Source organism: Cibotium barometz, chromosome 6 (genome assembly GCF_041138505.1).
Source record: "Cibotium barometz isolate CiBa-2024 chromosome 6, ASM4113850v1, whole genome shotgun sequence".
Taxonomy (NCBI): domain Eukaryota; kingdom Viridiplantae; phylum Streptophyta; class Polypodiopsida; order Cyatheales; family Cibotiaceae; genus Cibotium; species Cibotium barometz.
Window position 1 is genome coordinate 48,646,487 of NC_141051.1, and position 12,133 is coordinate 48,658,619.

Here is a 12,133-nt window from a genome sequence, read left to right on the forward strand (position 1 = left end):
GCACTTGAACACTTCCGCCATCTAGACTACCGGTTTTCGACAATAACTCTCAAACCTTGAATAAACAACAATACAATTTTCAATGCTCACTATAAAGCCTAATGTAAATAAATGTTGCTATGCTTTACCTACAGATTTGTAACATTTAGGTAAAAAAGATCACTCAGTTTATTGCATAAATTAATCACATCCAACGTCCGATAAACTTGGGGGTTTGGGAAAGGTAAAAGACATCATTTTTCTCTCTTGTATAGAAATTAGATATTCTTCCTCGAGGAAAGTTTTTTACAAGAACTAAAACTTAGCTGGTATTCAATCAATATTTTTGGGTTTATATTATCTTTAGGAGAAGCACAACCACGTGAAATTGTTTCCACTCATTTTCTTTTAGAATCAATTGATTAAAAACTAAGGCTATCTTTCACTTTTGAAACTATATCACTAGTTATGCTACACAGCTCTTAAAACCTTTTTAGAGTGCAACATATTCTATTCTAGATAATCATAAACCTTCATAGTGATCTATGATCTTGACCACAAACTTGGCACATGAATGAACCACCATCGCATCAAAATATTCGATTGCTTTTCAACTTTATGAGGTTGTTTCCACTATCCTATTTTATGCAATTGTACTTGACTTTTTGAAGGTAATTTAGACACATGTCACTTAAAGAAAGGGAGAAAGTCATATATATCCACCCACCACCGTGTGGAGTTATTTTGAAACATTTATTTTTATGCATGATAGAGCATGACTTTAAACAAAGTATGAGTACCTTGATCTCACCACATGGACTGTTACATTTGTGCTTTCTCCATTATTACACGTCGCAAGGATGTGCATCTTTACAAATGCTTTGTTTTTGCTATTTAAAGGATTTCATTTAGAAATAGAGTCAAGTTGTATACCACAACCATGACGTGACAATGTAGCATGCCTAGCAAAGGGTGTGCTCAAGGGCCTTTCTTCAAAAACCTTCCCTCCATACATGATACCACCATGTATGTGAAAAGAAAAATACTTAGAAGTTTTAAGAGCATATCGTTATAATCTATTTTTATAATATATACATCAATATGCATGTGTAGTGTTCCTCAATTATGCTAGGCTTAAACAGGGTTGTGTTTGTCCACGAAGAAACAACATATTTGCGTTGTGGTGATTCTATCGTAATACATAGAAATAACTCAAGAAATGGCCTTATATAACGTGTTCAAAGTGTCTTAATGGTGCAAATAACATTAATTCTTTCATATAAATCACCACAACACGACAGGGCTATGTTCGTCCAAAGAAACAACCTATTTGCGTTATGGTGATTCTATCTTAATACACAAAAATAACCTAAAATAATTTGTGGGAAATCAAAACAGCATGGATTGGCATCAAAATACCTATAATGGTGCAGATAGCTTTTAAAATTGCTAGAGTTTCTCATCAAAAGAACATAGGAAAAAACTCAAAGAACAAACGGCTTGGAAGAACGTAGGTAAAAACTCAAAACAAGCGCCCTTAACATTTTTATATGCATAATTATTGAATGCACCACTGCCACATGTTAGAGGTGGATTTGAATGATGACACATGTACACTTATTGTCAATGTGACAAATGCATGCAACCGTACACAGAAACAATTCATCCGTGTCATCATTCAGCCCGCCGTCCTGACATGTGTACACTTACTATCGATGTGACACATGCATGCAATCATACCATTAGGGAGGAAATTTGGACTCTCAAATGGGCCTCTTAAGGGTCCTCTCTCTCTTTCGCGAATCAAGGAAAAGTGTTAAATTTAATGTTATAATATTGGCACTCTCTCTCTCCTCTTCGAATATTCATTAATAGTTTTTAATAAATATCCACCTATATTACTTTATTAAAATATCCATTTTTACCTGTAAATCCACTCAAATCCCATGTAATAACTCCATCTTTTGCATTTACTTACTGTGATGAAATCTGTGAGCTTTGCACTCATTCTTTATTTCATTCAATGAGTCCCCTTCTCGTCGATCATTTCATATCTACACGATGATCCTCCTCCTCTCCACCATTTTTTTCATCCTTTTGCATACTACGTATCGTGGGTTATTGTTCTGGTGCCATTTTCTACTATACTCCTCCATGGATCCATCATACTTAGAGTTGCATGGCAATCCTCTTGGAGAAGTGGGGGCAAGGAGCTCAAACCAAGTAATAAAAACGATGGTGTTTCATTTTTGTTTCGAGAAACTCTTTACTTATGTGTTGTAGACTCAACATGAATGTATCTTCTACTAATTGATGTTATGTTTTGTGGATGTTTATCTTTCATTTCTCATCTGGTAGAGAGAATCAAGCAGCGTGGCTTGTAAAACAAGTGAGAGATGGAAGCAAGTGGAAACCACAATGAAGGAGCATCGTGATCAACCCATGTTCATCACAAAAACATTGTCAACAATCAGCCCCATCAAATCAAATCAAATCTACAGAGTTTACTTTGCTTGATCTACAATGAATTTCAATATACAATATCAATATCCTCCTCCCTCCATGTACCCCCTAACTCCCACCCCTGACTCATGACAGTGCAAGGAGAATGCGTCCCCTTCTGCTCATGTGCCTCCTCATGTTGTAGTCACTCACGCACACATCATGATGAGTTGAGGATTAATCTCATGGTTACTTTGTTAAAATTAAATTTTCTAGTTCACTTTTCTTGATCTATAGTGAATTTCAATATACAATGTCAATATCCTACTCCCTCCATGTACCACCTCCCCTAGCTCACACCCTTCAATGTGAGGAGCACACGTCCCCTTGGTGCTCACGTGCCTCCTCATGTTGTAGTGAGTCATGCACACATCATGATGAGTTGGGGATTAATCTCCTAGTTACTTTGTTAAAATTAAATTTTTTAGTTCACTTTTCTTGATTTACAGCTAGTTTAAATATACAATGTCTATATCCTACTCCCTCCATGTATCCCCTAACTCAGACCCCCAGCTTGACAAATGTGAGGAGCATGCGTCCCCTTGGTGCTCACGTACCTCCTTGCGTTGTAGTGAGTCATGCGCACATCATGAGGAGTCGAGGATTAATCTCCTAGTTACTTTGTTAAAATTAAAAAATTAAGTTCAATGTAAGCACAGAGATATGCAAAACAAAAGACACATTACATTGTATTTCAATCATTTTAGCCCAACAACAGAAATGTTTTTGAGAACAATAGTTATATATATATAATTCCAAAAATAGCTTTACATCAAAACCTAGTTACAAGCTAATATCCAAAAACTCTACATGTCCATATTATAAACTCTACAGATCTTTGAGATCAAATGGTGAAGGTGCAGGCGATGGAGTTGAGGATGGGGTTGGTAGTGGGGGTTCTACCACGTTGTTGATTAGGCTCTTGATTTTTTGAACTCGGAACTCCTCTACTTTCACTGGTTCATAGTCCTCCAAGTTTGGAACCTACACAGAATCAACAAGGCATAAGTTTAGTCTACATAAAAAGTATTGAAATGATGTAGGAATATTGCAACTTTGTAGAACATATACATGTCCTGGTAACCCCAGTAGCCTATGAACCAGTATCTTAGCATTCAAGAAAACCCTCCATCAACATGTGTGGCTATCAAGTTCAAGGGAACTCAAATTTCCTCGATTTCATAATCCACGAATACATCCTGTGTAAGCGCCTTGAGTCCCATGGCCAATTTCTCCAGGCATCTAAATATACAATGCAGTTAAGGTAAGGTCAACATACCTACCTACAAACACTTACTTTTGTATTATTCCATGGCACCACCCTTCAGTTAAGTTGGCTAGTAGGAATTTCCTCTGCATCATATCCACAATCACGAGACTCCAATGGCTCCTGTAAGTTTGAGTGAACCTCTAAGACCCATCACTAAACCCAAAACATTACATTACTCGTATGGTATTAATTGACACTTACCCCTCATTATAACCCAATATAATGAGTCAAACAGAGTCTAAATTTACCCATTGGAACCACTGAAGTATGCCTAGGTAAGAATAGCTGTCTGAAAGCAAAGCTGTCGGAGAGAGAAGAAGAGAGAGATTGGTGTCAGGGTTTTTTTGTATTAGGTATTGGGATATCAGAGCAATGAATGTATAATATAAGCTTCATTCTGCTGTTGTGGGGCAATGGCACATCGGTTACAAATTTTCATGCACAAACAAAAAAATACACAAATCAACACCCTACAAAATAACAAAAAAATCCCTTAAAGGTAACTTACCAAAGAAAAGCAAGCATGATGTTGTCGTTCACCTCCCTCAAAGAATTCAACAACACTATAGTGTCATTGGCATCAAGCTTGAACAACCACCTTTCCTGATACATACTGAAGGCGTACCAGACAGGGCCAAGAATAGAAATTTCCCGATAGTTGGATCTATGTAGCTCTGCACAAGCCTCATATAGCGGCCCACAAGAATAACCTCCGCTGTAGTACGCCTCTGTATGGCATGCACTCTCCCCTCGGCCTCCTTTGCCTTCTAGGAGCTTCCTGGATTGTGACTGTTGGGGCCTGCTTCCTCGGAAGAATTGAGACGAGTGTCCCCAGAAGAATTGAGACGAGTGTCCCTTGTATGTATGGGTCCTTCCAAAGCTTCCTCAACTGTAACCTCATTGTGAGGCCTTCTCAAAAGAGGTGGCAACTCAAGGATATTCTTCATTTTTGGGTCTTGAATTGGAAGAATATCGAGGACCCTATCATACCTGTACTTAATCTGCCTTAGGGACCTTAAGTCCTTATAAAACAATAGTCACATGGTGTGCGTGTGCTGCCATGTAAGCACAGTATTGAAAAAACTTTACAAAAAAGTCTTCAGTTTTGTAGACTGAAGGCAGCCCAGTGCCGACACCTGCCATTTGACAATTTGTCTCACGACCCTATGGAATAACAATTTTGCAGTAGTCGACTGTACTTCTATGCTCGCATAATCTCTCTGAGGACACAGGTATACTTTTGAATTCTCCTCCATCTTCTTGCTTGTATCATCATCCTGGTCGATTTACCACTCCTTGCAAAGATGCTATTTCCGAAAGGTGTGGATTATAGACCCTATGAGTAGTGGCCTCTGTGTGAGACATCTTTAAAACTCTCAAGAAGAATAAAAGTAAGGATAAACCTAAGTAAGAAGAAAAATAAAAAGGCAAAAGTTCCAGGGGGCACTGGTCTCGGGGGAGGGGTACCCGAGCTATTAATGCGAGAATATACGGATACGTGGATGCAAGCATGCGAGCATTTAATGCAATGCATGATCAATCTTTTTAATCACAACCTTGCATGCATGTGGCATATTCTCATGTATGGCTCAGACATATGGCAGCAAGGAGGATATATATATATATATATATATATATATATATATATATATATACTTCCTCTTTGTTTTGAACTCATACGAATACAACAGGTACATTTTCGAATCTCGATTATATGTTTTTTCTTGTTTTTTTGCATTTAACCACAACTCACCATAGTGCAAGGGGGCACCCCCTCCCCACAAGAGAGGGTGCGGCTGTGGGGAGTTGGGCCCACCTAACTCGCCACAGCACGAGGAGGCATGTCCACCCTCATGACCGGTGCCCCTTCGCGCTGTGGTGAATTGGGCGTTGTTTGTGTTATCTTTTGCAGTTATGCTTATTCTTTCTTGCTACTTTTGTTTCAAATGGAGAAGTGTGAGAAGAGCAAAGCAACTAGTGCAGACATGCTATCATCGTTCCTCTGTAGACTACATAGGAATGATGAGAGCATGTCTAGAACTGGTGCAGACATCATGCTCTCATCATTCCTCTACAAACTACACCTTCAAAGCAAGGAGTTCCACATTGCAACAATGTTCAATTGGGATTTTCCTCTCAGTGAAATTATTGTGTCAGCTTAGTAGGAATTTTGGAATCTCACTTCATTGAGCAAAGTGATTATTGATTTTGTAAAATTTCTACATATCAGCGATTTTAAAATATGTGACTCCCATGGTTTTAGTTAGAAGGTTAACATGGGTCTTCTTAAGGTGCCACAGACATTCAAGATGGTGGATAGGATTTAATAGAGTCAACAAGAAGAAAGGAAAAGGGAAGTGCTGAAGCCTAAATCTAAAAGAACGCCACCCTAGGGGTGGAAATGGAGTCAGGGTAGGAAAAGAAGGCCAAAGGAATTGGAGCAGACAGTATTTGAAGAAGAAATCATCACCCAATGGCAAAAAAAGCCCCACGCCTTTGCAACAAGCATGGCCGTGGAAGCAATGAAGAGGGCAAGGGCAAGGGCAAGGCATCCAAAAGCGTAGCCCATTGATGTGCAATTCTGAAGGGCCGATGAAAGGATAGGCATAGGGCATGCCTAGGTAAGCAGCACGAAGAGGGCTTACAAGCCACGGTATACCCACGATCACCCGATCAAGTTCATCTAAGGGAGCATTGACAAAGGAGGTACTACAAGAAGGCGGTTAGAAAAGGCTGCAGGGAATTTGGATGGGAGGATCTAGACTAAGAGGCAGTCCAAACACAAATTTTTCCAAACAGCAATTGTGGGCTTCGCTTGCTGATGCAAAGTCCAGCGTGATTACCAAGTGTTGGCATCCAATTAGCCAGTTTGGCCACCCCAGATTGCTATTGGACTAACCGTTGTGCAAAAAACTGAGCCTTCTTGTTAACAAACTTGTAACATCTTCTTGATGAGCGGGTATCACCCATGATTGTAATGGAAAAAGGGGAATTAGTCAGATAAGGAGATCAAGGAGTCTACCCAGTAGAGATTGTGTAGGAGTGAGTGCATTACTGTCGGGATAGAGAGACTCATGTCGGGTCTACTCAGTCTCGGAGGAGAGGAGCAATACTGAATAGGGGCACAAGAGAGTTGAGTGTGCAAGCAAAATTCTTACTAAGGCATTGTATTGTAATACTCAAGAATGGATTGGTCTTTGTCTTACTGTTGCTTTCTCTCTATTCATATCTATCTATTTTTAGTGTTCAATCTTGTGGTAAGTTTGTTCCTATCTGGACATGGAATGCTATCGATAATCTTGATAGCCCTAGGAATTAAATATCTTTGCATTCATAATCAATCTCCTTGCACTTAGGCAAATAGGTGGCTCAACCTCCTAGCATTGGCTTATCGCATTGGGCATAGCTGGCATTAGTCGTTGCTCCTTCGGAGCCAACTAGGTGGTTTGGAACCACGTAAGTGCTGGGTCTTGACCAGACATTGATAATATTATAAGAGACCTTCACAAAAATATATGTACAAGGAAGCTTAACATGCTCCCATGCTTGAAGTAGCTTTCTGTCCTCAAAGGCTCAGATGGTGATAGATTTTGTATAAGTAATTAGTGAGAGGAAATAGAGCACACCAATGCTGATAAATGGTCTTTTGGTTAGTTGCAAATAACTTCACCTTCTTCTTCAAGCTCTATATCACTGTAAGTTTATACACTTTCTAGGGTGCCAAGAGAGTTAGTTGTAAATAGAAGAAGATGGAGGAGAAAAAAAAACCGCATGATGTGATGGTTATGAAAATTACAATGATAGTGGGGTTGGTGTGCGAATTCTCTTTTTGTCTAAGGTCATTTATTGATGTTAAGGAATCCTTCTTCTATGGTTCCTTGCCTCCAACTATTGGTGGCTTGATGTTCTCAAAGAGCCAACATTTTCAAAATGGTTCTCGTCTTCATCATCATTGGGGTAAGCGTTATTTGTTCCATAAGAGCGGAGTGTAGTATACAGGTTAAGAAAATCTTTTTATGGCATTAAGCATGCTCCTATAGTAGCATGGTACGAGAAGATAAATATATACTTAATTGAAAATTGCTTTTACAAGAATCTAACTCAAAATTATTTTTGGCCATCATTTTGAAAATGGTTTTTGAAACAATCTAAAGAGGAGTAAGAATTATTTTTTGGTCATCATTTTATATGTTGATGACATGTTGCTCAGAGGCCCTAAAATGAGGATAAGGCTAAATTATATGTGTCATTTGAGACGACATATTTAGTCTCATTAAAGGCTGATTTATGTGTCATTTGAGATGACAAATTTGGTCTCGCGTTCATTTCAATCAAAGTACATACAGAGACTGCTTACATGGTTTTGTCTTGAAGACTATAAGCATGTTGCGACACCACTAGGACAATTGCTAGGCTCAATCTCTAGGATGTAGGTGAACCTTTTGATGTATCACTTTAATGGAAAGATATTTGGGGCCAAACATTTAGTTTGAGGTCTCCTAGTCCGAGCAATTTTATGCACAATCCCGTAAGTAAGCATTTGCAAGTTGCTCTAGTAGGTGCGTTTTTGATACTTACATGGCACTCAGTTTCTTGTTCTATTCTATCCTAAGGGGGTAATATTCAATTACATGCTTTCAATTACTCTGATAATAATATTAAATTTCATGATTTCAGTGACTCTGGTTGTGATATTACAACACACGAGTATCCACTATTAGCTTTTAATTTCATTATGATAATGCATGTATATTATGGCTTAACAAGAAGTAGCCGCCCGATGATGGCCACTTCAAGCTCTGATGTTAAGTACATGGCAAGTTTTATATAGCGATTGTGGAGTGTGTATGCTTAGATTTGTTTTATCATCTTTTATATTAATTGTATGGCTTAGAATATCTTAGTGTTGGTGGTGGATAAAAGTCCTGTGTGCTTTTGCCGCACGTGTCGGAGCTAGGGACTTGCCAAGCACCGTGTGCGAGCCATGAATGGCTGCAAGCACACAACCAGGAAACCAGCAAGCTCAAAACAGGGAGCAATAGTGTGTCACTCACCGCTCAGACCGCCGTCGTGAAGGATTCTCGCGCCGCGATGAAGAAGGAGCCGCTGTCGCCGCTCTGCCACCTCGCCCCGCAGCCGTACCGCCACACAATGCTCGATCGCTACACACACACACACACTCTCTCTCTCTCTCTCTCTCTCACACACATGCTGGAGAAGGAGATGGAGAAGATGAAGCAAGAGCACTCCTTGTATTCAACACTTACAGAATGAGAGGTTTTAGGTTACATTTGACTTTTATATGTGACCTGGCCGTTCACACATGGGCGCCCACACATGGCCGACCGATCCTAACCCTTATCCTGATGAAATTCGAGGTGCGCCTCTCATCGGCGATCACCCAATCCCTTTACCCTTTACATGTGGTGCTGACAAGCCCGGCCCATGACCAGAATACGTAAAATAATTATATGACGTAAAAAGTAATACGTCTCAATGTCTACCATAGGTTAACATGCCCCCCTTCTTGATGTAGATTCCGTCCTCGGAAGCTATGGTATGGTAAGCTCGACAGGATTTGTTGTGGTAGACTGTATCTGCAAAACAGGGAAGTAGAGTGAAAGCATGCTTGGTATTCAAAAGATATAGAGTGTATCAAAAATAAAATCAAGCATGTTAGACCACAATGGAAGTATGCCATGAGAACCTAGTTTAAGAGGTCACATGAAGGAGCTAGCGTAGCAAATTAACAAGAGCTTAAAATTATGGAAAGCAATTCAAGAGTTAGCAAGGTGTCGAAGGTTAATCAAGGTCTACAACTAGCCTAAGTTAAGGAAAATTACCAAGCTTAATAAATAAACAAATGACCACAATGTGTCTATTCTAAGAACAAGCTAATCCCAAGAGCCTAAGGACACAAGAAATATCAGAATCATAGGAGTCTTTTGCCTTTATTTCTTTTATGCTGTGATAATTTAACTAAAATTCTTCTTTAATTTTTAAATAAAATATACATTATTTTAGAATCCCAAATTTTCTCTTACTTCATTGGAATACATGGATTTCCATTGTCATGAATTACTCTTTTAACATAAAAATAAATTACTAGAAAATCCTCTTTTACCATTTAAATATTTATGCATAAACATAAAATCAATTTTTCCATGATTATATTGAGAATAATTCAATTAATCTAGGATGATTAATCCTATAATATGGTAGGAAGTCCTCTTTTCATATTATGAATGAAAATGATTTATGAGTTAATTTTTTAGAAATTTTGCCATAGCTTCATTGCTATTATTGATAATTCTCAATAATTTTGAAAATATAAAGTTTAGTAATAACATATGATAGAATAACCATTAATTGGATCAATATCCAATTATGGACTTGATTCCTAATTTTTCCATGAATTAAATAACATAAAAGCATTAAAAGCCACTTATTTGGCCTCAATTTGACAAGCATAGAAATTACTTTTAGATTAGAGAATTGCTTCATGAGAAGCATCATTTGAATATAGAATAGGTCATAGGAATGACCATTCTTTGGGGGAGAGAGAGACATGCTTAAAAAAATATTTAATTTAAGCATAAATGGAAATTTATGTGTTTTATCACTACAATTCATTAAAGAACTTCAATTTTATTAAAAAGCCATTCAATTGAATGCTTCTCAAGCTTGAGAGGGGTTGAGAAGAGAGAAACATTTGGAGATTTAAAAAAAAAAGACCATAAACCACACTTTACCTCCTAGATTGCTTGATTCTTTAATCAAAGTAGAGGCCCCCAACCAATCAATTGGTTTGGTATGTTGACGAAGACTCCAAGGAAGATTGAAGAGAGAGAGAAACTCCAATCTCTCCAATTTGTAGAGGATTTTTAGAGGATAATATAAAATATTATTATTTCAGTATAATATTGGCATGGTATAGTTCTCCTATTTTTTTACAAAGGGCTAAGGATCTATTTATAGGTGAGGGAGGCCTCTAACCAAGTCCAACTATTTTCTAGAATTTTCCAAGTTTAGTTTGGCTGAATTTAGACAAGATTTGGACCTAGTTTGGCTCCCTTTTGATTTGGTTTGATCCAAGAGAGAGGAGAGATAAAAATATCACAATATTTTTGAGTTTAAAACTCCAATACACATGTGAAATAGGTGCCTCCTTAAAGAGACCCCTTCTCCTTACCAAGGTGTCAAAATTGAATCATTAAATCCAAAATATCTCATTTTTTTTAGTAATATTCATAGTTTTTTACTATAATAAGCCTTGTACTTAGTCAACTCTTCATCTTAAGTGGGCATTTACTCATTTTTGGGTATTTTTCTTTTATAAATTGTATTTATCTCCTATTGGCCCCCCATAGGAACCTTAATTGGACCATAATCCAAAAATTTCTGAAAATCTAGACCCTTAGGCTAAGGTCCTTTATACTTATTTCCAATTAATTCCAAATGCAGATTGGAAAGTTCTTTTTGAATTTTTGTCTCAGGGGAAACCATTTTAGACACTAGGAGGATTTTTATATCCAAAAATATCTCAATTTTTTATTACCTCTCTCTAGATATTTTCTCTCTCTAGGTCAAAACAGGGTAAAACAGAATCTTTCTTTTGTTTCAAAGAGGGGAATAATTTCGAGATCTGAAGGGGAGGTTCTTACACCTGTACACCTCAAAAGCTGGAGGAAGGAATCTTACAAGTATCTAATTATCTTTTGATTAGACTTTATTTCAAACAAAACAGAGAGGAATTAACATCTATAACATTAACAAGCTGTAAATATACTAAGTGTGACATATTTATTACAAAAGAAAAAGATAACAAAGGCCAATAAATAAAATGTAATATTTTAAAATTCTTATAGAATAACCATTGCGTAAGAGAAAAAATCAGCTATCAAATGCAATAAATTAGTGAAATTGCTAGAAGATTAAAAAATAATGTTTTTTTGGGCATGGCTACTTGCACTACATACTTTCTATTTGTATAATCTACATGCAGAGTATTATGTATGAAGATTAACTAATAATATATTTTTGGGCATGTGCACTGGATACTTTTTGCATGTGGGTGGATGCATGGTAAGGTGGAGTCAAAACCTATGTCCTAGACATGGCTTTTAAACTGGTTTTTAGGCATTTGAAAAAGTCATTTTCCCTCCTTTTCTCCCACATTTTGTACGTCTGAGAAGCCTAAAATCAAAAAACAACTATAAGTAGCTTATAGTGCACTCATTTCGCCCTCTCCCACACATCTCTCTCTCTCTTTCACTTACCCACTGTGTCTCTTTCCATCTCCTCTGTACCCTAAACCTTATGTCACCTTGTTATTTACCCTCTCTCTCTCTCTCTCTCTCTCTCTCTCTCTCTCTCTATTGT